Source organism: Dromiciops gliroides, chromosome 4 (genome assembly GCF_019393635.1).
Source record: "Dromiciops gliroides isolate mDroGli1 chromosome 4, mDroGli1.pri, whole genome shotgun sequence".
NCBI classification, from domain to species: domain Eukaryota; kingdom Metazoa; phylum Chordata; class Mammalia; order Microbiotheria; family Microbiotheriidae; genus Dromiciops; species Dromiciops gliroides.
In genome coordinates, this window is record NC_057864.1 from 465,390,195 (window position 1) to 465,416,599 (window position 26,405).

At 44.9% G+C, this 26,405-nt stretch overlaps 1 protein-coding gene across 1 annotated transcript in view; it reads left to right on the forward strand.

The window, feature by feature from the left end:
* The window catches only part of RPH3AL (rabphilin 3A like (without C2 domains)), a 181,863-nt gene that overhangs the window by 9,615 nt on the left and 145,843 nt on the right, over positions 1-26,405 (forward strand). The window lies entirely within an intron of this gene.

Consider the following 26,405-nt stretch of genomic DNA (forward strand, 5'->3'; position numbering starts at 1 on the left):
AATCTATACATAATAGAAATGGATGATTTCACATGCAAACCTTTTCCTCTCTATTCTTTGTATGTAGAAATGCTCATGGTGGTTGGTGTTTGTCAAGTTTATATTTAAAAAGAAAGAAAAGTGGGGAGAAAAGTTCCTCCCCTTTCCCTACATATACTGCCTTCAGTGCTTTCAAATGGTTTTGAATAGATTTGCCTCAGCAGGTGTAAGCACCTTGAAGGTGGGGACAGGGACTTTTACTTCTTTGCAGCTCCCAAAGTGTATTCATCAAATCCAAGTTTGTTGCTGTGTTGGTGGCTCTCGACTTGTCTTCCTTTCCTACTTCCCCCCTTCCCTCTTTCCTTCCCTTCCTCTCCTTTCCCCTCTCCTTCCTCCCCTCTTCACCCTCTCCCTTTCTTCTCCTCTTCCCTTCCTCCACTCCCTGTCTCCCATCTCCCCCTCCCCTCCTTTCTTCCTTTCCCCTTCAATTCCTCTCCTCCTTCCTTCCCCTCCCCTTCTTACTCTCTCTCCCATCTCATCTTCCCTTCCCTTTCCTCCTCTCCTTTCTTTTCCCTTCTCTTCCCCTTCCCTCTCCTCCCCTCCCCATTTTCCATCTCCCCTCCCTATTTCCCTGCTTCCCTGCCCTCCTTTACTCTGTTCTCCCCTTCCTTCACTTCCCCTCTCCTTCCTTCCTCCCCTCCCTGTCTCCCATCTCCCCCTCCCCTTCTTCCTTCTCCTCTCTGCTCCTCTACTCTCCCCTCCAGATATGACAGAGTGGGTCCTTCTGAAAGCCACAGGCCCGGAGATGGCAGCCCTGTTTGCACCTTTCTGTAATTTGCTTATCCTGCCCATCCTCAGCATCCCACCACCTGCCAAACAGGCTTCAGTCCTCTCTGACACACAAGGACCCCCTCTTCCCCCAGCTCTTCCCTGCTCACTGCTGTGCCCGTGTCCTTGGCTGCCTCCAAATCCATTAGCAATTCAAATGGGCCCCGGGCTGCTGATGGCTGGTTCCTCCCTGGGACACCTGGTTGGAATTCAGATGTGGTTTCCCTCCTCTCCTCAGACACACACAGTCACTCTCCCCGCCTCCCCTTCCCTCTCTCTCTCTCTCTCTCTCTCTCTCTCTCTCTCTCTCTCTCTCTCTCTCTCTCTCTCTCTCTCTCTCTCTCTCTCTCTCTCTCCCCCCCCTCTCCCTGTCTCCCTGTCTCTTTTTCCCTCTCTCTCTCTCCCTCCCTCTCTTTCTCCCTCCCTCCCTCTCTCTCTCTTTCTCTCCCTGTCTCCCTCTCCCCCCCTCTCTCTCTCTCTCTCTCTCTCTCTCTCTCTCTCTCTCTCTCTCTCTCTCTCTCTCCCTCTCTCTCCCTCCCTCTCTTTCCCTGTCTCCCCCCTCTCTCTCCCTCTCCCTCCCTCTCTCCCTCTCTCTCTCTCTCTCTCTCTCTCTCTCTCTCTCTCTCTCTCTCTCTCTCTCTCTCTCCCCCCCCCTCCCTGTCTCTCTCTCTCCCCCCCTCTCCCTGTCTCCCTCTCTCTCTTTCCCTGTCTCCCTCTCTCTCTTTCCCTGTCTCCCTCTCTCTCCCTCTCTCTCCACCTCCCAACCAGCTGGGAAATCCCTGCTTGTTAGGAAGCCAAAGTGTCTGCCAGACAGATCTAGAGAGTGTGTGGGTGTGTATGGGGGGATGGGAAGAGCAGTGGGGGGGATCAAGAGAGAAGATGGCAGCTGGTGCTGGAGCGCTGTATTTAACCTTGAATTATACTAGAGGAGCGGGCTGCCGTCTGTTTGTGTTTCCGCTAATGTGTAGGGACAGCTGGCCCACAGATAGAAGGGTAAATCAGCTGCAGGGGGTCTGATCGGCTAACTGTCTAAGCAGACAGCTGGAGCCATGCTTATACCTGGGTAAAGGCACCTCCCCTCCTTCTTTGTGGATGAGAGAATGGGGTGGAGCCTGAGAAGATGAGTTTCTGCTCTTTAAAAAGTTTTATTGATGCTTAAAAAAACCAAACCAAACATTGCTGTCTCTTGCCAATAACCTTCCTCAGCAGGACAACAGAACCTTCCCTTGTAACAAAGAATGATAGTTAAGCAAAGCAAATGGATACATTGAGCAGATCTGACAGCATATGCCTCATTCTCCATCCATAGTCTCTCACCTTTCTCCTGAGAGGGAGGAAGCATGTGTCATAATCATTTATCTTCTGTAGTCACTATTGGTTATGGCCCTGGTTTGAATTCTGTGCTGTTTTCCCTTATGTTACTGTATTTCCTGTGTATTTTGTTCTCTTGGTTCTTCTTGCTTCTTTCTGTATCAGTTCGTACAAATCTTCCCAAGTTTTCTTCTGTTCTCTGCTTTGTCACAATACGGAAATATCCCATTACATTCATGTATTTATTTAGTTGTTCCTCAATCAGTGGGTAATCCCACCCCCCACCCCCTGGTTTTGATTACATTTCTTTGCTATTACACAAAGTGTTTCTTTAAGTATTTGGGATTGTATAGGATCTTTTCCTCTGTGTTTGCCCTTCTTGGGGAAGATACCCAATAATCGTATCACTGAGTGAAAGAGCATAGGTGATCAAGTCATTTTTCTAATCTGTTCATTAAAAACCCAGCATTTATTAAGTGCTGATTTTATGTCAGTGATTGTATGAGGTGTTGGAGAGAACTCCATATTGTTTTTCCATGTGTCCAATGCCATCCACTCATTGTGCTCAGTTGTAGATGGCTGCCATCTCATGTTTTTTTTTTTTTATTAATGTTCACATGGGTTCCTAATACTCTAGTCTATCTATAAGTTCATCTATGTGGGTTATCTCTCCACTGATACATATTATAACCTGTCCTGTATAAGTCTTGTCCAAATGATCTGGTAAATCTTTCACAAGTCTGAAAGTGTTGGGCTTCCCACTTCTTCACTTCTCTGACCTGATATTTCCTCAACTATAAAATAATAATAGTAATTCTCATTGTATGGCATTTTAAGATTCTGCAAAGTAACTGTGAGATGAATTGTGCCATTTGTTGTGTCAGATATCCCCATTTTAAAGATGAGGAATGAAAATTTTTGAGAAATTATATTATTTAGATAAAGCATTTACTATGTACTTTATGTGGAACTAAGTCTGGGGATATAAAATACAAGCAGAAAGAAAGATAATGCCTGCCCTCAAAGAGCCTACATTCTAATAGGGAGAGACAGCAAAGAAAAGGAAGCTGAAAAGGGAGGTGAGGAAGTGCACAAGGTGGTGAAGTACTCTGGGAACTCATGGGCTGAGCCTGTCTTGGAGTGGGAGTGATTGGTGTTAGTACTTCTTCAAATGGAAGGGTTGGAACCTAATTCTTGCTCCATGCTGTTCCTCTTGAGATGAGGAATTTGGACAAGACTTTAAAAGAAAAAAAAAAATCAACTGTATAATTATAGAATGGGGTGTGGAAGAGAGGATATGACTATGAAAGGAGTGTATGTAAAAAAAAAGACCTGAGAGTATTAGTGGATTTGGGGTTCAAAAAGATTTGAGGCCATCCTTTGCAGCAGTGGAATGTGGAAGCCTCAAGAGCTTATTCAACCATAAGCTAGTATCATATACTAATATCATGTCTAGAGAAGGGAGCTCATGGATGATATCCTGTTGCTCTGCCCTAGTCAGACCACATTTGGAATGTTGTATCCCATTCTAGGTACCTCGTTTTAGGAGGGACTGTGACAATACAGAACAAATGCTTTTCCTATCCATCTTCCTAAAGTGTAGGTTTGACTCTGTTACTCTTCTGCTCAAGAATTTTTAGTGGCTCCCTATTGCCTCTAGGATAAAATTCAAAGTGGGCGTTTAACACCCTTCACAGTATGACTCCAACCGATCTCTTCAAATTTATTTCACATTTGTTGCCCTCATTCACTCAACATTCTAGCCAGACTGATCTACTTGCTGTTCCCCAAATTCAGCATTACATCTCCTCTTTGAGGTACTTCTTCCTCATCTTTTCTGGAAGTCTTAGCTTCTTTTAAGGTTTGACCTAGGTACCCTTTCTTCCAGGAAGCCTTCCCTGATTTCCCTAGGCATTAGTATTTTCTCTCTCCTCAAATGATACATATTATTTATTATGTTTAAATTTGGGCCCATTCTTCCTTCTAGAATATAAGATCCAGGAGGGTAGCAAATGTTTTTAATTTTGTCTTTGTGATTCCACTGTATAGAAGATCACCTCACACATGGTAAAGTCTTAATAAATGCTTGTTGAATTGCACTGGAGTTGACTTTCAAAGAAGGGTGACCAGAATGGAGGGGGAATGGGAAGCCATATGGAAGGAGGGCCCATTGGGGCAACCGGGAATGTTTATTCTGGAGGAGAGAGGACATAGCTGGAGCCTTGTTTACTGTTTTCAGATAGGTGAATTAGTGTGTTCACAAGGGATTCAACACGTCTGCTTGGACCCAGAGGATGGGAGTGGTGGCAGGAGGTGAGAGTTTTAGGGAGGCATATTTCAGCTCAAAATAGGGAAATAACTAAAAAAAAAAAAAAGAATAGGGAAATACTCCCTAGCAGTGGGATGGTTAGTGAGTCCTCCATCACCGGACATGGTGAAGTGGAGTCTGGCCAGGGGCACTATAGGTGAGATTCATAATTGGGTATGAGAGTTGGACTCCCTTCCACTTCCATGGCTTCATATAATTTCTTTATCCTGTTTTCCCCTCTTTGCCAGATGGAGAAAAAAGCACTGCCCCCAATCAGGGTACACTCTACAACTCGACTGGCTCTTTTTTTAGGGACCTGACCTGTGATTTCATCAGTAGAGAGAAGCCACTTATACCCTTGGTGCTAGGCACATAGTAGTCACTTAATAGATGCTCGTTGATTGATTAGAGATCTGGGCTTTACTCAGTTTCATGTATTATAGAAAATCAGAGTGGCATTGTGCATATGGCTGATTTGGAGTTTGGAATTTACTCTTTGGAATGTCAATTGGTCAGTCAACAAGCATTTGTTAAACACCTACTATGTGCCAGGCATTGTGCTAAGCACAAGATGGAATGAATTGAAGATGATCAAGAGAGGGAAGGAACTAGCATTAAGGGAATTTGGGAAAGGCTCCCTGTAGAAAGTGGGCTTCTAGCTGAGATTTGAAGGATGCCAGGGAAGTCAGGAGATGGAGATGAGGAGGGAGACTGTTCCAGGCCTGGGGGACAGCCAGGGAAAATGTACAGAGTTGGGATATAGTGTCTTATTTGATTTAGTTTTTTTAAAGTGTATTTTATTTTTAATTTATGGAATAAGATAAGCATTTCCATAAAATAGTATAATAAAAAGGTAATTGCATGTGAAACTTCAAATCTATTATGTACAACTTGCTCTCCCTTCACTAAGGAGAGTCTTATTTGAGGAACAGTAAGGAGGGCAGTGACACTGGATTTCTTAGTGTGTCGGGGGCTGAGGGGTGGGTAAGGTGTAAAAACATTGAAATGTTTCTCAGGAATAACTGGGACCAGGGGGCCGCTAGGTAGTGCAGTGGATAAAGCACTGACCCTGGGTTCAAATCCAGCCTCAGACTCTTGACACTTACTAGCTAGTATGACCCTGGGCAAGTCACTTAACCCTCATTGCCCTGAAAATAAAAAGTGATAATACTGGGAATAACTGGGACCAGAGTCAGCCCAGATGTGATGACATTAAAGCAGCTGGAAGTTGGTTTCCTGTGCCTGTAAAACCCACATGGGATACCAACCTGCTCTTTGGGTTGGTGCTTGAAGTGATTGGGGAAGGGGTGAGAAAGGAGGGTGGCATCAGGATGGGTTCAGTTGGAAGTGCTGTTCCTTTGTTCCAAATAATAGCTGTGTGACCCTGGAAAAATGAATTAAAGTCTGCCAGCCTCAGTTTCCTCATCTGTAAATGGAGGGGGTTGTATTCGCTGTCCTCCAAGGTCCCTTCTAGCACCAAGTCTATATGATCCAATGACCTGGGTAGAATTTTAAGAAGCCGAGCCTAGTGGTGGTCCCAGCTCTTCTCCCCTACACCGGTTCAAGTACTCAGACCAGAAAAGCCATCTAAGTGGAGCCTCAGGCCTTTAGGACTCTAGAAGACTATCAGGGTGTCCCTGATGGTGTTTCTGTTCCCTTGATGGAAGGGGGAGGCATAGGGGATTTTGTGGCTTTGTCTTATCTCCCTGTTCTTATCGTGTTTTCCTTGTCTTAGTAACTGAGTGGATGCTGGTTCCCGTTGCTAGGGTTCCCTTGGACAGCAGTGTTGACTGCGCAATATCTGAGGATTTATAGCCTTGGTTTGCCCAGGATGAGGCGGGCTGCCTGAGAGCTTGGAGTCGATTGAATCCGAGTCTCACAGGGGAGAGGGGTAAGTTCTGTGAAGGTTGGGGTGAATGTCGGGTTGTTTTTGTATCCTCCTCTCCCCCTGAATTCTTCCTTCTAACCCTTCCCTTCTCAGACTCTGTCAGATAGAACTTTACCTACCATAGTAACTCTTACACAATATAGCCTGGAGGGTGTGGGGCAGTCCAAGACCTCTCTTGGCCAAAATGTCTGCATGAGTCACTGTGGGCAAGACTCTCTAGGTCTCAGTCTTCTTGTAAAACGAGAGGTGGGGGAGTAGGCTTTGGTGGGGGGGGGGTGCTGGACGAACTGCTCTCTGAGCTCACTTCTGGCTTTAAATCCACAACCCTAATGTTAGATGAGGACAGCTAGGTGGTGCAGTGGATAGAGCTCCGGGCAGCTAGGTGGTGCAGGGGATAGAGCTCCGGGCAGCTAGGTGGTGCAGGGGATAGAGCTCCGGGCAGCTAGGTGGTGCAGGGGATAGAGCTCCGGGCAGCTAGGTGGTGCAGTGGATAGAGCTCCGGGCAGCTAGGTGGTGCAGTGGATAGAGCTCTGGGCAGCTAGGTGGTGCAGGGGATAGAGCTCTGGGCAGCTAGGTGGTGCAGTGGATAGAGCTCTGGGCAGCTAGGTGGTGCAGGGGATAGAGCTCTGGGCAGCTAGGTGGTGCAGTGGATAGAGCTCTGGGCAGCTAGGTGGTGCAGGGGATAGAGCTCTGGGCAGCTAGGTGGTGCAGGGGATAGAGCTCTGGGCAGCTAGGTGGTGCAGGGGATAGAGCTCTGGGCAGCTAGGTGGTGCAGGGGATAGAGCTCTGGGCAGCTAGGTGGTGCAGGGGATAGAGCTCTGGGCAGCTAGGTGGTGCAGTGGATAGAGCTCTGGGCAGCTAGGTGGTGCAGGGGATAGAGCTCTGGGCAGCTAGGTGGTGCAGTGGATAGAGCTCTGGGCAGCTAGGTGGTGCAGGGGATAGAGCTCTGGGCAGCTAGGTGGTGCAGTGGATAGAGCTCTGGGCAGCTAGGTGGTGCAGGGGATAGAGCTCTGGGCAGCTAGGTGGTGCAGGGGATAGAGCTCTGGGCAGCTAGGTGGTGCAGGGGATAGAGCTCTGGGCAGCTAGGTGGTGCAGGGGATAGAGCTCTGGGCAGCTAGGTGGTGCAGGGGATAGAGCTCTGGGCAGCTAGGTGGTGCAGTGGATAGAGCTCCGGGCAGCTAGGTGGTGCAGTGGATAGAGCTCTGGGCAGCTAGGTGGTGCAGGGGATAGACCGTGCCTGGAGTCAGGAAGACTCTTCTTCCTGAGTTCAAATCTGGCCTCAGCCACTTCCTAGCTGTGTGATCCTGGGCAAATCACTTAATCCTCTTTGCCTCAGTTTCCAATGAGCTGGAGAAGGAAAGAGTAAACCACTCCAGCGTCTTTGCCAAGAAAACCTCAAATGGGGCCACAAAGAGTCAGAAGTGATTGAAATGACTGAACAACAATCTAAGATCAGTGATCGATATATAAGTGTTGACCCCCCCCCGCCCCGTTTATTCTCATAAGATTATAAAATCATTCATTGATTAGGAGGTGGAAGAGTTCTTTGTTATCATCTAGTTCCACCTCCTCATCTGGTGTAGGGGGTGAGCACTGGATCTGGAGTCATGAAGACCTGAGTTCAAATCCAGCTTCCTGGACAAGTCACTAAACTTCTCTCAGGCTCAGTTTCTTCCCTTGTAAAATGGAGATGATAACAGCACCTACCTGACAAGGTTGTTGTCCTAGTTACTGACAGAAGAGTTATTGTTTTTGCTGTTGTTGTTTGTTTCACAGGGCAATGAGGGTTAAGTGACTTGCCCAGGGTCACACAGCTAGTAAGTGTCAAGTGTCTGAGGTCACATTTGAACTCAGGTCCTCCTGACTCCAGGGCCAGTGCTTTAGCCACTGCGCCACCTAGCTGCCCTGACCCATAGCTTTTGTAAGGTAGTGTTGATTTAGAGGTGGCATGAGGCTGCAGGAGTCCTACAGGCCAGCCGGGGGCGGGGGGCTGAGGAAATCAGGTCTAGGGAAGCTGAAGGACTTGGCTGAGGTCCACACAATTAGCGAGAACCAGAGCTGGGATCTGAGTGCAGCTCCTCTGATGCCCAATCCAGTCATCGGCTCTTCTCCCTGACCTGTGGCCCTTCTGTTATTGGCTGTCTGCTGCCCTCTCCCAGGAGAAGGTGGGTCAGAGAGTAGAACTTGCCTGTGATCAGCCACTCTGGGAAGAGGTTTGGGTTGGAGAAGAAAGGAGAGGTTTGGAGATCATCTGAGGGTTTCACCTACCTCTTAATCATCGGTCTGTATGCAGGGACAATTTTCCCTGATGTGTCATTTAATAGCGTGGCCCCGGAGGCTCATGGTAAGCCATCCTAGGACATCAGCTGGAGAGAAAACCCGGGCCTTGGAGTCTGGCTGCCACGCGGTCCCTGTCCCAGCCTGGCCGGCTCCCCAAGAGCCATTAGCTTTCATGTACATTCAGCCCTTAAAAAACCTAATCGGTTGTCATTTCATGTTCCCAGTCTTCGCTTAGGGGCCCTCCTGTCCCCTGCTGCTCTCCCTGTGTTCAATCAGCGCCTGCTGGCCCTGATGAAAATGACACAGCCAGCCAGCCTACAATCACTCACATGTGCTCTGGGGCTGTTTGTTTGTTTGTTTGACCCCAAAAGTGGGAAGTGCTTTGCCTGACATTCAAGGTTCCTCCGTTGTCTAGCTTCTGCCAGCTTTCCCAGATTTACCTTGAGTTTCTCCCCTTATCTTTACCTCCCAGCAAAAGTGGACCGCTCACTCTTGCCCATTACTGTCCTCCTTAGCCCCACTCTGAGCCTGTACTTGGACTATTCCCCAATACTGGGAATGGACAGACTTCCACCTCTCCCCCTCTCTCTCTTTCTTTCTTTCAAGGCCCCATTCAAGTATCACTTTCTCCCTGAAGCCTCCTTTCTCCCCAACTCCCTCTAAAGCTCCCCCTGTAAAAGCGATCTCTTCTTCCTTGAGTTTCCCATAGTACTTTGCTTAGACTTGCATTTCCTGTATTGTTGTTCTTGGTTCTTTGTTATTTTTGCTGTTCTGGAATGGGGAAGTCCAGAGTTCATGGGGTTTACATTTTTCTGGGAGGAATACAGTCACCTATTTATTTCTTCAAATCAGTCTTTGTCTTATATCCTCTTTGTTTTTTGGTTGTTTTTTTTTTTTTTTTTTTGGTGAGGCAATTGGGGTTAAGTGACTTGCCCAGGGTCTCACAGTTAGTAAGTTTAAGTGTCTGAGGCCAGATTTGAACTCAGGTACTCCTGACTCCAGGGCTGGTGCTCCATCCACTGAGCCATCCAGCTGCCCCATCTTATATCCTCTTTGTATTCCCCTTACTATTAAAATAGGTACTTAATAAGTGTTTGTTGAATTGATTTGAAGAGACACACTGGTGGTGCTCTTCTCATTTGGGACCAATAAGTAACCCATTGTCTGGGGTCAGGGGTGAGGTTTATGGCCAAATAACTAAGGCTTTCTTCTGTGAGAAGATAACCAGTCAGTTCAATCCAGTAAGTGTTTATTGGACAGCTGGTGGCTCAGTGGAGAGAGTGCCAGCCTGAGTTCAAATCTGGCCTCAGACACTTACTAGCTGTGTGATTCTGGGCAAGTCACTTAAGCGTGTTTGCCTCAGTTTCCTCATCTGTCAAATGAGCTAGAGAAGGAAATGGCAAACCATTCCAATGTCTTTTCAAAGAGTTGGACATGATTGAAAGATGACTGAACAACAACAAAAGAATTTATCAAGTGGCTATTATCAAGGCACTGAGACAAAATTTTAAAAGATCCTGGTCTCTGCCCTCAAGTAGCTTACATTCTATTGGAATGTTTCAACTTATTCTAGAAATAGATAAGTGAATCCATGATAATTTGAGAAGGGAGAGAGCCTTAAGAACTCAGGAGGTCAGGAAAAATTTCATGTTGGAGATGATGCCTAGCTTTGAGGGCAGCCAGGTGAAGTGGGCTGGCTCGAGGAAGAGCCTGAGAAAAGTTTATGGTGGGGGGCGGCTAGGTGGTGCAGTGGATGGAGCACCGGCCCTGGATTCAGGAGTACCTGAGTTCAAATCCGGCCTCAGACACTTAACACTTACTAGCTGTGTGACCCTGGGCAAGTCACTTAACCCTCATTGCCCCGCAAAAAAAAAAAAAAAAAAGTTTATGGTGGTGGAAGATGGAATGCCAGGTGTCAGGCAGAGTAAGTGGGTAAGTTTGGCTGAAGGCAGCGTATGTAAGTGGATGCAATGTAAAATAAATTTGAGAATGGAGGGTAGCACCCAGTTGTGGAGGGCTTTCTATGCCAAGCTGAGGAATTGGTATCTTATCCTTGAGGCAATAGGGAGCAGCTGAAGATTCTTGAGTAGGAGGAATGACATCAATCATCAGCAAGCATTGATTAAGCACCTAATATGTGTTGGACTTGTGCTTTAGTAAGATTATTATTATTATTATTATTATTTGCGGGGCAATGGGGGTTAAGTGACTTGCCCAGAGTCACACAGCTAGTAAGTGTCAAGTGTCTGAGGATGGATTTGAACTCAGGTACTCCTGAATCCAGGGCCGGTGCTTTATCCACTGCGCCACCTAGCCACCCCCAAGATTATTTTTTAACAGACTTTTTTTGGTTAACATCTTTTGTTTTGACTTTGCCTAGATTTTCCCCATTGCTCTTCCTAGTCTTCCCTTCCAGAGTTCCGTATAACAGATAATTTTTTTAAAAAGAAAGGAATGAGAGAAAACAAAATCGGCAAAAGCACTCAACAATGGAAAAAATCCAAGGGATGGAACGTTTCATTGTACATCTTCTCCCCTCTGCAGAGGAGTTGGGGAAGGCTTCTGAGGGAGACTGTTTTCGGCTCTATGGAGGCTAGATGGAAGGCTGGAGTCCAATTGGGAGGCTGTTGCAATAATCCAGGCGAGAGATGATAAAAGTCCAAATGAAGACCATTATTGTCCGGATGGATGGAGAGAAGGGGTTAGAAGTGAGAGATGTCTAGATAAAATGGACACGGTCTGGCAATCGATTAGAAGTGGCGGATGAGGACAAGGGGAGAGTTGAAAGATGAAGGGTTGCAATATGAAAGGATGTTGTTTTTCCCACCAGAAATAGGGTGGTTTGGGGGATTTTTTTGGTGGGGGAGAAGAGTAATGGCATATATGAGAGACTTGGACTTCATTTATACCAATTAGTTCGGCTTGGTCAATAGAGCATTGGGCTTTGAGTCTGGAGAGACCTATGTTCAAATCTAGGTTCTGATGTTGACTAGCTGTGTGACCCTGGGCAAGTCACTTAACCTCTCCTAGCCTCAGTTTCTTCATCTGTAAAATGGGAGTAAGAATCCTATCCACTCACTTCACTGGGCTGTTGGGAGGAAGATTTTTTGTTAACTTCAAAGTATTTTATGAGTTCTAATTATTAATTGAGATAATATAACAAATGACATTTTATACCAGTGAAATCATAAGATCATAGATTTGAAACTAGAAGGGACCTCAAACCTTATCTGGTCCAACTCCTTTTAATAGATGAAGATCATAGATTTGGAGCTTAAAGGGATCTCAGAGGCCATCTAAACCAACACCCTCATTTTACAGGTGAGGAAACAGAGGCTCAGCAGGGCAGCGAGGTGGCATCATAGTGCATAGTCACTAGAGTTAGGAAGTCTCATTTTCCTAAATTCTAATCTGCCCTTAGACACTTATTAGCTGTGTGACCCTGGGCAAGTCACTTAACCCTGTTTGCCTCAGTTTCCATCATCTGTAAAATGAGCTGGGGGAAGAATGAAATGACAAAGCACTCCAGTATCTTTGTCAAGAAACCCCCAAATGGGGTCATGAAGAGTCAGACACAACTGAAAACAACTGAATAACAAGTAAGGGCAAATAAGCTAGTATATGTCAGAAGTAAGGTTTGAACCCAGGTCCTTAGACTCCAAAATTTCTGACCACTCTACCAGACTGTCTCTTAAATCAAACACCTTAGTTTAAAAAATAATAAAAGGCCAACTAAACCATTGGGGATAAGACTTATAACATTTTATGTTACTTCTCACCTACCCTCTCCTCTAAGCTGCTTTGCTTAATATCCCAGTCCACTTGTGGAATAGGTCACCTGTGAAATCGACTTTGTAATCATTCAGGAAAGTAAAATGGAGGTCAGAAGACATGAAGAGCGAACAACACCAAGGAGAAATTGCTAACTCCCTGTGCTGCCTTTTTTTCCTTCTTAGTCCTCAGTGGGCAATGAGAGTAGATATATGCCTCTATGCACATGAGCAGAATAGGATAAGCTGGGTTTCCTCTTGTGGGTTGTGAACAGTGATGCCCATTCATGGCTCATAGATCTTTGCAAGTACCAAGCAGTTTTTTGCTAAGGATAGATCTGAAACTGGTTTGTGGTTTTTTTTTTGGCGGGGCAATGAGGGTTAAGTGACTTGCCCAGGGTCACACAGCTAGTAGGTGTCAAGTGTCTGAGACCAGATTTGAAGTCAGGTCCTTCTGAATCCAGGGCCGGTGTTTTATCCACTGGGGCCACCTAGATGCCCCCTTAAACTGTTTTAAAGGTTTAAAGTTTCAGAAGGAAAACTCAAAGTGAGTGTTGCATTTACATTATTACTATTAAATATATATGTATCAAAGTCATCACTGTATCATGTCTTTTTGCTTAATTGTTTTATAATAAAAGAAGGTTCATTGGAAGAAGATCATTTGCTGTCCCCAATTGATTAATTGATTGTGATGTAAAGTAGAAGGGATCAATAAGACATGGAAAGAGAGAGAGAGAGAGAGAGAGAGAAGGAAGGAAGGAAGGAAGGAAGGAAGGAAGGAAGGAAGGAAGGAAGGAAGGAAGGAAGGGAGAAAGAAAGAAAGAAAGAAGGAAGCCATTGGCAACCCTTGAGAAATCAACTTCAGTCAAGTGGCAAGGGTGTCCTATGAGTTCCCAACCTGATCACTGATTTTTCAGTAAGCAGGTTGTTAAATATTCACTAGCATACTCCTGAGTGGTATAGTTCAAAAAGTGATCCAAAAGGGTTGAGGAATGAGTAGGAGAGAAAGACAAGTGTAGATGGTTCTTTGAGGGTAAGTTTTACCTATTAAAGGGAGGAGAGATAGGACAATAGCTTGATGGATCAAGGGAAAGTTTTATAAGTGTAGTGCTTCCTCCCAATTGACTTCTCCAGATCCTACTTGCATTGGCAAGTTGTGTTCTCAGAGGGTTGGCTACTACTATTCCTTTAGGGTCCTGTTCAAGTAGCCTTGTAGGCTAGAGTTTTCTAATGATATTACTCATGAGCCCCCACTAGTGTGTTTGTCATTGATTATCAGAATTATCTTTAAGAAAGGGTATATTCAGGTATAGCAAGGACAGCTGTTGCAAAAACAATCCCCTCCAACTGGAAGGGCATTCTCCCCTTGCATACACAAGTTCTATGAGGATAATGGGTTTAAATGGATAGCAAAATGGTAGTGAGGAACATGTATAGAGAACATGTGGCAAAGGGGCAACTTAGAAGTTTACTGGTTCCTGGAAGTGCTTTTCTCCCTTCATGGAATCCTCATGAAGTTCCCTTTAGATATAGCTCTCTTCCAGGCTCCAAGAATCAGTGCATTTGTAGGGTCCATAGCTACTATTTCTCTCTTTTAATAGGGTCCATGATCCCCAAAGCTGCTGCCATCCTTATCTGACTGTTTTTATACATTTACCTTTAGGTGCTTCCCCTGTTATCATTTCCTGCTATGGACATCATTGTTAGATCAGTCTAAAGTATCAAAGTTCACAAGGTCATAATTTTGTCAATGGTGAGGGAGTAGAGACAAACTCCTTCTCCCCTCATCCCCCAGGGCAATTCCTTTTCAAGGTCCTTCACCACTCAATTGATGGGCTCAGAAATATTATTCTGTTTTTATATGTAGACCAAAGGTATGACTGAGCCAATCACAAGATGTTTCCTTTGTGATGTCATCTGTCTTTACCCAATGATCAAAGCACTTTGCTGATCAAACAAGTTGAAATTGATTAAATAATTATTTATATGTAGTTTACACTTTCGACTCCATGATTTAATGGAGCTGTCTGAGCCTTCTCCGATTAGGTTAATTACTTGAGAATAGGGGAGACCAAAACATGTTTGTAGCTAGTGGCAGAAGGAACTAGGAGATAGAGAGAGATTGAGGATGAGACAGAAAAAATGATTAATGGGACAGTCTCCTGAAGGAGATGGGAAGGAAGAATAGGGATTGTCCTTGGCAAAGAAAAGGACCCCTCTCTTCCTCAGAGACTGGAGCAAAGGAGGATAGGACAGGTTAAGATGTAAAGAAGGACAGATGAAGGAGCTCATGTCGGATGACCTTGATTTTCTCAGTAAAGCAAGGACTAAAGATGTCTGTTGAGGGAAGGAATGAACTTGAAGGGGAGAGGAGAAGATTCAGAATAGCTCTGATGGGGAGTGTGAGAGCTCATCAGTCAAAGATGAATACAAACGTTGTTCTGAAGCATTAAGGGGTCTGATTAAATTTGGACTGGACTTAGTCAACGTTTCCTGATTTCATTCAGTGGCTCAGGTGTAAGAGCTAGAAAGGTGAATGATGGTGAGGTGCCAAAGGTTGTGGACAGTCCTTTGTCGAATAGGTAAATGGCAGGCTTGAGGCCATGGGGAGAAGAAAGAAGGGCTAGAGCAGGCTGATGGACTGAGAGGATGGGGAGGGCTGGAGGGACCTGGAAAGGATGAAGAACAGGTTCAAGAACCGTGAAAGAGATAAAGACAAGTGGAAAGACAAGAGGTTGTGATCAGAGAGGAGAATTTCAAAGTTCAGTATCTTGGACATGGACCAGGTGTGTGTGCGTGCATGTGTGGCTCATGTGTGGTCATTTCTGAATAAGGTAGACTGGAAGGGGAGGACAGAGGAGTGCAGGTTGATATAGGATCATACATCAAGAGCTGAAGGAACCTCAGAAGTCATCTGGCCCAAACCCTTATTTTAGAGATGAGAAAACTGAGTCCCAGATGTTTGGTGACTTGTCCAAGGTCACACGAGTAGTGTCGATGCTGGTATTTATTTGAACCCATGTTTGATGACTCTAGAATCAGCAGCCTTGTGGGGATGGCATCTCTATGGAGATACTCCATGCCACACCTTACCATCTGAGGACGGGAATGGCTTTCTCTAGCATCATTGGGTTTCTTACTGGAAGGGACATTAGATATGGTCTAGTCCTGAAGGATTAAACTCTATCAAAACTCCCAAGTATTAGCAGAACCAGATTAAAATGTAATTGGGGAATATTTATCAAGATAAAGATATAATACAGCATAGATAATATAATTTGTGGTTTTCTAAGTCACTATGTAGCTGCAGAGATCTGTTGCTGTTTGAGTTTGGACAGGGACTCTTCCAAGGTCACAGGGCTATTAGGTATCAGAGGTAAGATTTGTGTTCAAATCCTGGAATCTTGTAGTTAGCACAAGAAGGGACAATCCAGTAGGGACTTCAAATTCAGCATTCTTTTCTTACGGTACTGTCCTCTCAGTCACAATGGGTGTCTGAAGGAGAAGATCCATGGGAGATAAGACTGCAAAGGTCAATTGGGCCCAGATTGTGGTGGGAGGCTGGGGAGGGGACTCAAACCCCAGCAGTGAAATGGCCAGAGCGCAGGCAGCCGGAGGAGCATATGAAGCTGAGGATGTGCAAAGTCGGAGCATCCGTCAGCTCCTGAATGGGACAGGTGGTTGTATTTTGTCAGCCAGAGCATTTGGCAAAGAGAGCCAGAGTGCCTGGCATCCCCAGCAGTGGCTGCTCCTGGCCTTCCCTTCTCCCCCCCCCCCCCCCAATCTCTCCACCATCTGTCTGGGGCTGTTCCTGGCTGCCGGAGAACAGCTGTAACTTTGTAAGCCAGGCTCGTCAAAGCAGACTTGGGTGCTTCCTGGAACCAGAGGTCAGCTGTCAGGGGCCTTTCTGTGGCCTGGCTTCAGCCTACCCCTAGGGGGCTTAATATCCTCACTTCATTGCCCCCCCAAACCACTCCACATCTGTCTGGCTTTCGTCGTGTGGTTTTCTGCTTCTCTTCCAGATCTTGGACAGTGACACAAATGCTTTCCCATTTCTCTCCCCCTTCCCTCAGGCCTCCTCTATTTTTCCTTCATTGCATTGTGTAAGTGTTAGGAGGGCAGTGGGCATATTGCCCCAAATCCTCTTCTTTGGGGCCCAATCCTCTGCCTTCTGGTGATTGCCTGGGTGACTCATCTTTGCCAAGTAGCATTTGGAGTTACCAGAGACTAAATCTGCATATTTGAACTGGTTTAGCATCCTGACTCTGCCATTTAATCAACCTCTTTAGGTTTCAGTTTCCTTATCTGTAAAATGAAAGGGGTGAACTAGAGGACTTTCAGGGTCTCTGATCCGAGTTCAAATCCTGATTCTGCTTATTATTATTATTTTGTGTGACCTTGAGTGATTCACTTTCCTCGTCTGTAAATAGTGGCTATAGACTAGACGACCCCTAAGATTCCTTCTAGCATTAGCTCTGTCATCTGAGCAGTGTGTGGCGGTGGGGCACAGTTGTGTTTTGGTTTTTGTTCTCAAAGGTGGAGGGGCACAAAGGCCACACCTGGTGATCATGACTGGCCTGATGATGGAGGACCAGCTAATATGAGAGTTTTGAATAAGAGGAGTGGGGCTCCCAGCAAGGAATTCAGACAAGGAATTCAGTCAAACCCAGCTCTGTCTGGAGAATTGCAGGATCTCAAGTGGACTGGGTATTTCATCCCTTAGATTCTCAGTTTCCTCCTCTTTAGAATGAGGGGTGTGATTCCTCCCTCCATTAAACACAGGGAGGTGGGAGCCTGAGAGGGCAGAGTGTTGCATACATTGTCAGACAAGGTCACTCTATCAGCTAATTTTACTGAACCATTTTCTTTGTCATAAGGGAAGGTTCAGTTCCAGGGTAAGGGTGCCATTCAATGGCATCACATGGGGCACACATCCTAAAATGGCAACCATGGGGACAGCCAGGTGGCACAGTGGATAAAGCACTGGCCCTGGATTCAGGAGGACCTGAGTTCAAATCCAGCCTCAGACACTTGACACTTAATAGCTGTGTGACCCTGGTCATTGCCCCCCAAACCCCCCAAAACCAAAAAAACAAAAACCAACCCCCCCAAATGATAACCATGTAAAAACAGAAGCATCAATAAAACTCATTTAAAGAAGTTAATAAGGATAAAGTGAGCTATTTGGCTTGCATAGCATTTGAGGGAGGTGGCATGGGGAAATGCAAGTAGGGGGTGTGGAATCAGAGAACCTGAATTTGAATCTTAGCCCTGCCACCTAACTACTTGTAGGATTTTATGCACGTCACTTGACTGATCTTGATCTCACCTTCCTCAAAGTCTAGGTGACTTCTTTTTTTGGTTTTTTTTTTGGGTTTTTTTGCAGGGCAATGGGGGTTAAGTGACTTGCCCAGGGTCACACAGCTAGTAAGTATCAAGTGTCTGAGGCCGAATTTGAACTCAGGTACTCCTGAATTCAGGGCTGGTACTTTATCCTCTGCGCCACCTAGCTGCCCCCTCAAAGTCTAGGTGACTTCTAAGGTCCATTTCTGATCTGAATTTTATAATCCTGGGATTCTACTGGCACAGTACTCAGCTTTGGGAATACAAACACTAAATGAAACTGTTCCCACCCTCAGGGAGCTTACAGTCTTTTATGGAAAAGCAACTTGTATATAGTAAATAAAAAATATAAAATCTTTCTAAGTAATGTTGGGGAGAAAGGTGGTAAAACAGGAATTTCTAACCTTCTTAATATTCTGCTCCCCACCCTTAGCAGACAATCCAGCAAGGCCTATGAGAACCCCTGCTCAGAATAATGTTTTTATGTTTCTGTTTTTCATTTTTCTTTTCTTTTTTTTTTAAGGGGCAATGAGGGTTAAATGACTTGCCCAGGGTCACACAGCTAGTAAGTGTCAAGTGTTTGAGGCTGGATTTGAACTCAGGTCTTCCCGAATCCAGGGCAGGTGCTTTATCCACTTTGCCACCTAGCTGCCCCTGAATGATTATTCTGTTTGTTTGTTTTGCAGGGCAGTGAGGATTAAGTGACTTGCCCAGGGTCACATGGCTAGTGAGTGTCAAGTGTCTGAGGCCAGATTTGAACTCAGGTCCTCCTGAATCCAGGGCCATTGTTCTATCCATTGCACCACCTAGCTACCTCCAGAATAATGTTTTTCAATAAATAAAATAAAATACATAGGATTACAAAGGAAACCACATCTATTGAAATACAGTTATTAAAACATTAAAAAACCAAGTTCACCAATGGCGGGTTAAGAACTCTTGCTTTGCTGGTATTCAGCAGCATCCAGGCGGGAGTAGAGAAGGAAGATGGTGTGTGTGTGGGGTAGTAATCTGAGGTTGGCATTTCCAGAGGAATGAATGAGATGGGACAAGGGGATGAGGGATTTAAGTGCAGAGGACTGCAAAGAGATGAGTTGATTAACCACTCTGGATCTCCTCATTGTGAATCCCCTGAAGTGGTCCTTGTATTCGGAATTTGTACCACTGGAAATCATAATTATGTAAAATGTGGTCACTGGTTCTAGCCCAGTGGAAATAGGAAGTGTGGATTTTAATAATGGGAGCACTTTGAGAGATTCCTTGTTGGCATTCATTGGGAACCTCACTGTAGAGGTCAAGATTAGGAATGGAGGAAAGTGGGGGCAGCTAGGTGGTAAAGTGGATAAAGCACCGGCTCTGGATTCAAAAGGACCTGAGTTCAAATCTTACTTCAGACACTTGACACTAGCTGTGTGACCTTGTACAAGTCACTTAACCCTTATTGCCCTGCAAAAAAAAAAAAAAAAGGAATGGAGGAAAGTGAGTCCAGACTAGGATAATGGACTGGGAAAAGAGGGGTGGGTGGAGTGTCACCAGTGTTGAAATGAGTCACAGAATTTCAGATATGGAAGGGACTTTGCTGGCCATCTCGTTTAACCCACACTTGAAAGGAATTCCATGACAAGTGGTCATCCTGTCTGTTTGAATACCTCTGAGGATGGAGAACTCACCCCTTTGCTGGTAGCTGTTCCATCTTTCCTGACATCAGGCTAACTCTGTTCTTGGTAACTTCCACCCATGGCTCCTATTCTGCCTTCTGAGATCAAGCAGAACATGGCTAATTAATCCCTTCTCTACATGACAGTCCTTCAGATAACTGAATAGAATGATCATATCCCCCCAGAGTTTTCTCTTCTCTGGGCTAACCATCCTCTACTTCCTTCAACTGATCTTCTTAGGAATTAGACCCAAGGCCCTTTACTATCATGGTGGTTGTCTTCTGGTTGCACTCAGTCATCTTGAATTGGTCCTCTGAACTGGATGCCAGATTAGTCTGATTAGGGTAGGGCATAGATGGGTTTGCTGCTTTCTTCTTCGATGTTCTGCCTTTGAATGAAGCCCAAGGCCAGCATATCTTTTTTGGCTGCCAAATGCAATCCAGGAAAGCCCACAGGTCTTTTTTGTTTTGTTTTGTTTTGTTTTGGTGGGGCATTGAGGGTTAAGTGACTTGCCCAGAGTCACACAGCTAGTAAGTGTCAAGTATCTGAGGTCGGATTTGAACTCAGGTCCTCCTGAATTCAGGGCCGGTGCTTTATTGACTGTGCCACCTAGCTGCCCCCCACAGGTCTTTTTCAGACAAACTACTGTTTAACCAAGTCTCTTCCAGTCTTGCACTTGGGAATTTGACTTTTTGAACCCAGGTGTAAGACTTTACGTTTATCTCTATTCACTTCATCTTATTTGATTCCACTTAGTGTTCTAGCCTGGGAAAATCTTTTTGGATTTTGACTGTCACAAAGTGTTGGCTCTCTCTCCCAGCGTTTTGTCATCAGCAATTTGCTAAGCACGCCATAGATGCCTTTATCTAAACTCATTGGTTAAAAAATGAAAACATCCCATAACCCAGCATAGATCCCTGAAGGCCTTCTACTGGAGGACACCAGTGACAAGCTGACATTGAACGACTGATGCCTCTTCTTTGAGTCCTATCCTTCAACCTGTTCTGAAAGGATCCAAGCATGGTACTATGTAGCCTGTATCCTCTTGGTCTTTTCCACAATAGTATGAGATACTTTATCAAATGCTTTGTGAAAATCTGGGTAAACTATTTCTATAATGTTCCCTTCCCCCGACAATCAGAAACAGAAATAACATAATGTTCTTCATGAAGCCGTGATGATGCACTGGGATCGATGCTCCCCCTTTCTTTCTTTTTTGTGTGTGTAGGCAATGAGGGTTAAGTGACTTGCCCAGGGTCACTCAGCTAGTGTCAAGTGTCTGAGGTGAGATTTGAACTCAGGTCCTTCTGAATCCAAGGACCGTGCTTTATTCACTGCCACCTAGCTGCCCCAGTGCTCCCTTTTTCTAATGATTCACCGGGCATCTCTTTAATGGTTCATTCTAGAATTTCCCCAGGAATTGATGTCAACTCACTGGCCCACAAATTGTACATTCTCTTCCCTTCCCTTCCATTCTCTTCAAATTTATTTCACATTCCAGTTACAAATTCTCTCCTTCCCACTCATTGAGAAGGCAAGAAAAATAAACCCCTTAGAAATATGTAGTCATGCAAAACAAATTCTTGGATTAGCCATGCCCTGCTCCCCAAAAAAGAAAGGAAGAAAGAAGGAGAGACAGAATAAGAGAGAGGGAGTGGGGGGGGGAAAGGGAGGGAAAGAGAGAGAGAAAGATAGACAGAGAGAGAGACAGAGAGACAGAGAGACAGAGAGAGACAGACAGAGAGAGATTTAATCTGCCCGCTCAGTCCATGAGCTCTCTATTTGCAAGTAGAGAGCTGGTTTCATCATAAGTCCTTTGGAATTGTCATGGGTCATTGTTTAGATCAGAGTTTCTCAGTTTTTCACAGTTGATTATCTTTACCATTTTGTTGTTATTGTATAAATTGTTTCCCTGGTATCTAGTCCTAGGGAGTCTTCAGGGTCTTTTGAGGGGAATCAAGCTTCTTTGATTATGAGAAGACAGAAGGCAGGTGAGAAGGAGAGATATAAGAAAAGAAGGGGGAGGACAGAGCAGGATGTAGGAAGGGAGAGGCTTAGATTTCAGGCTCTCGGCTCTAGACTTAGAAGAGACCTCAGGGGCCACCTAGTTCTCCCCCTCCCCCATTTTACAGATGTAGAAACTGAGGTCCAGGGAAGTGAAATGACTTGGCCAAGATCCTATTGTTTTCAAGCATAAGAGGTGGTTTTTTAATGCATTTTGTTGTTCAGTCATGTCCGACTCTCCAACTTGGGGTTTTCTTGGCAAAGATACTGGAGTGGTTTGCCTTTTCCTTCTCTAACTCATTTTACAGATAAGGAAACCAAGGCAAACAGGGCTAAGTGACTTGCCCAGGGTCACACAGTAAGTTTTTGAGGTCAGATTTGAACTCAGGTCTTCCTGACTCCAGTCCCAGTGCTCTAGAGACTTGCTTTTTCCACCACCTACAGCAGGTAGATAGAGATGGGGAAGCCAGAAGTAGGAGCTGGCAAAAGTTGTTTTGCCCTAAAATAGCCTTTGATTATTAATTATAAGGATTTGAAGAAGAGGTAGCAAGGTCCAGTGCAAAGGACTTTGCCTCTGGATTTGGGGGCCTTGGGTTAAACTGTTGTCTCTGATACTGGTTGTGTGATTTGGGGCCAGTCTCTTCACCTCTTCCTCATCTGTAAAATGGGAGATTCTCTCGTTATTCCTATTTTGTGGCTGAGGAAACTGTGACAAACAAGTTAACTGGCTTGCCCAGTGTTACATAGCTATTAAATGGCTGAGGTAGGATTTGAAAGGAAATGGAGGAGGCTGCTTTGTGGCTTAGTGGATAAAGCACCAGCCCTGGATTCAGGAGGACCTGAGTTCAAATCCGGCCTCAGACACTTGACACTTACTAGCTGTGTGACCCTGGATAAGTCACTTAACCCTCATTGCCCTGAAAAAAAGGAAAGGAAATGGAAAGGGGTTACCCTCCTTTCTGAAGCTGGAAAACAGATTGTTTGGCCATTGATCTCAGTTCTCATTGTTGAGTAAGCACATTTAGTTTGGTCTTTTGTTCATGGGAGGCCTTCCCTCTAGCTGGGGCCTGACTACTCCCTTGAGCTCTCAACTGTCCAGTAGTCCTTTTCCTGTTCTATAGACTAGACCAAGGATCAGGAGATTTGGGTCTCAGTTCTGAATGTCAGCTGCCCCTGCCCCTCATATTCAGGTCCCTGATGAGGCCAAGTAACTTGAACATTTTAATAGGATTGTAGATGGAGAGTAGGAAGGGACCTTAGAAGTCACCTCATCCAACCCCCTCATTTTACAGATGAAGAAACTGAGGCTTAGAGAGATAAGTGACTTGTCCAAGGTCATACAGGTGCTGAGTGGCAGATCTGGGATTTGAAACTAATTTATCTGACTCCTCATCTCACACGTTCCCCACTACACATTTATTTTTTATTAAAAAAAAAAACACACCTTCTTCTTTTTGGGGGTTGGGGGGCAGGGCAATGAGGGTTAAGTGACTTGCCCAGGGTCATACAGCTAGTAAGTGTCAAGTGTCTGAGGTCAGATTTGAACTCAGGTCCTCCTGAATCCAGGGCTGGTGCTTTATCCACTGCACCACTTAGCTGCCCCCAAGGGTTTGGCTTTTTATTGCTATTCTTGTCATTTCACTCCACCCCCTGGGTTTAATCAAATTAATGCCCCTTTCTTCTATCCTTGATCACTTGGCAGGGACTCCCCCTCAACTCCCCCCACCCCCATAATGACAAAGAAGTACAGTTAAGCACAATAGATCCACCCGTTAACCATGGCTGATGGTACCCGTTTCATTCTAAACCTATAGAAATTCCTCACCCCTGGGAGAGGAGAAAAGCCGGAGGCAGCGTCTGCCCGGGGCGCAGTTGATCCTTTCCTTGTTCTAAGCTCCAAGGTCTTTCAGAGTCGTTTTTCTCTCTGTGATGGTGCTTGTGGCATAAATCACCCTCCTGCTTTTGCTTATTTTGATCTATAGCCATTCTTATGACAGACGCTTTATGATAGAAATGTTTTGTACGGGCTTAGTGGTCACTCAGTAGGGGCACTTGGGGGTATATGGCCCCTTCCAGCCAAACTAAACTTTGTGAATCCCTTTGGGCATCTCATCTGGCATCTCCAACAAGTACCCACGAACACCCCACTGCTATTTCCTCCCTTGTCTTTATCCTTAAATAGCCTATTTTTCCTTCTGAGCACGCCTAATTAACTTTAAAAGATGGTTTTTTTTTATCGATTTGTGTTTATGTCAGCTTCATTTCTGAATGTACCCTTCCTTCTGCCTAGAGAACCAACTCCTATAACAAAGGATAAAAAAAAAGAGGGGGGAGGGACCACTCAGCAAAACTAAACCATCCATCAACCACATATGCCAGTGTGCTCAATATTCCACATCCATAGTCCCCTGCGTCTGCAAAGAAAGGAGGGAGATGCATTTTCTCCACTCTCGTCTGAGATTAAGTTTGGCCATTAGTTATAATTACAGCATTCAATGTGGTATGTGGGTCTTTCTTACATTGTTGCATTTATTATATACTGTTTTCCTGGTTTCAGTGACTTCTTTCACCCTTCATCGGTTCATATCTTTTTCAGGATTCTCTGAGTTCTTAATCATCCTTTCTCATGACATAGTAATATTGCTTTGTGTTAATGTGCCACAATTTGTTTAGCCATTCCTTAATCAATAGACAACTACTTAGTTTTCCACAGTTGTTTGTTACCACAAAAAGTGCTGCTACAAATATTTTGGTAATTATGAGACCTTTCCTTCTATCTCTGACCTTCTTGGGATATATGCCTATCATTTGGGATCTGTGAGTGAAAAGTATGGTTATTTTAGTCACTTTTCAGGCATAATATCAAATCATTTTCCAGAATGTTTGAACCAATTCACAGCCCCAGCAGGGTATTATTGTGCCTGACTTTCCACAGCCTCTCCAACATTGGGTACTCCCATCTTTTGTCATTTTTGACAGCTTTAAGAGGATGCGGTGACACAAGCGCCTACTATGTGCCAGATACTGGGCTAAGTGCTGGATCTGCATGTAATTAATTGGAATTCTCCAGGGGTTTCTCTCTGTCTCTGTTTCCCTCTGTCTCCCTCCATCTCCCTCTGTCTCCCTCTGTCTCCCTCTGTCTCCCTCTGTCTCCCTCTGTCTCCCTCTGTCTCCCTCTGTCTTTCTCTGTCTCCCTCTGTCTCTGTCTCTCTCTCTCTGTTTCTCTATCTCTCTCTGTGTGTCTCTGTCAGTCTGTCTTGCCCCCCAAGAGCCCAAACCCTTTCTGTGGCACTTGTTCACTTGTCTCCCCTCCCTTCTCTCTTATTCCCTTTGTCCCCAGCAGCAATTAGTCAGACCCAGTTCTCTGTACTGTGACTGTAAAGTTTAATACCTCTGCCAAAAAGTACTTTCCAACCTGTCTGTCTCTGTGATCCTTCAGCTTATGTTTTTTCTGCAAAACAGGAAGTTCTCTGACAATTAAGATTTATTTCTTATCCAGTTCCCTTGTTTGAACCTTTTAAAACCTCTTTGTGACTAGTGGCTGCAGGGTCTTGATCCTATCCCAATACAAAAAACATCCCAATGCCCAATGCATCCCTGTTCTCAAGCTCAACAGTAATGATAACAATGGTAAAGCTAGTGGTAGTAACAGAATATAGAACTCCAAGGTCTGCAGTGATTTATCAACATTATTCCCATTTGATCCTTGCAGTAGTCCTGTGAAGTAGGTATTATTATAGGCATTAACCCTATTTTTCAGAAGAAGGAATCTGTCAGCCAGCATATCTTATTTCATCTCTATATCTCCAGTCAACCAGCATTGATTAAGCACCTTGCTCTGTTCTAGGCACTGGAGATACCAAGATAAAAGCTAGACAGTCCCTGCCCTAAAGGAGTTTACATTTTCCTGGGAAGATGAAACACATTCACAGATAAGTAAGAAGAGGGTCTGTGTGTGTGTGTGTGTGTGTGTGTGTACACACACACCACACACACAAAGGAAATACACTGCAGTCCTGGGGGTGTGGGGCTGGGAATCAGCAAAGGCCTCTGGGAGGAGGGACCACTCCTATATATGAATTAACCTCCTCTAACTTCAAAATAAATGTAGCACCCCATGAAACAAATGCGTTGCAAGAAAATGTTCATTGAAATGTGTTCTTGGAGGCTCTCTCTTAATTCCGTGGCTAAATGTTATTCTGACCTAAGTCAACTTTAACATGCAAGTCACCAAAAGTGACAATCACTAAGAAGAATGGACACCTGGACACCCATGACTGGTAGGAGGGAGGTTTCCCTTTTTGGAAAGTGCCTTCCTTCAAGACACTGCACAGGAAGCTCACCCCATAGCCATGAAGACAGGGCACAGCCAAAATGCAGGTGCATTACTCTGTGTGTCTCAAGTAGATGATTACCCTTGGAAGGACACAAGTTTTAATTTAATGACAGGATGCAATTTGTTAAATGTAAGTTGCAGGCTTTTGCTCAAGCACAGGCTGGGTGATTTACAAAGCACTGGAGAGGATGGTCTCCATCCAAAGTTAGTCAGCAAACATTTATTAAGCACTTATTGTATACTAAGGGAGCTCAGCTTAAGTGACTTGTTACTGGTCATATAGCTCATAACTGAGGTGAGATTTGAGTCCAGGTCTCTTCTGATTCCAAATCTGGAACTATTATTATTATTATTATTATTATTTGTACATGAACCCATGAATCTGTATTATGTAGCTTTTAAAAAAAATCAAATTTAAGCTGCCAGCACCAACAGTAACCTGTTTGTTCGACTCTGCCTCTCTGTCCTGGGTTGAACTCCCTTCTGTTCTCTTCTGTGTATTTTAAAATGTTTTATTGACACTCTTTTCTATTTTTCATTGCTGTCTCTACCCTCCCACTGCTTCCCCTCCCACCCCAATAAAACCCTCCCTTGTAATAAGTCAAGCTCAAGACAAATTCCCACCTTGGCCATCTGGCATTCTTTACCCTACATTCAGGTGCCTTGGGCCAAAACGAAGGCCTTTGTGCCCTGGGAG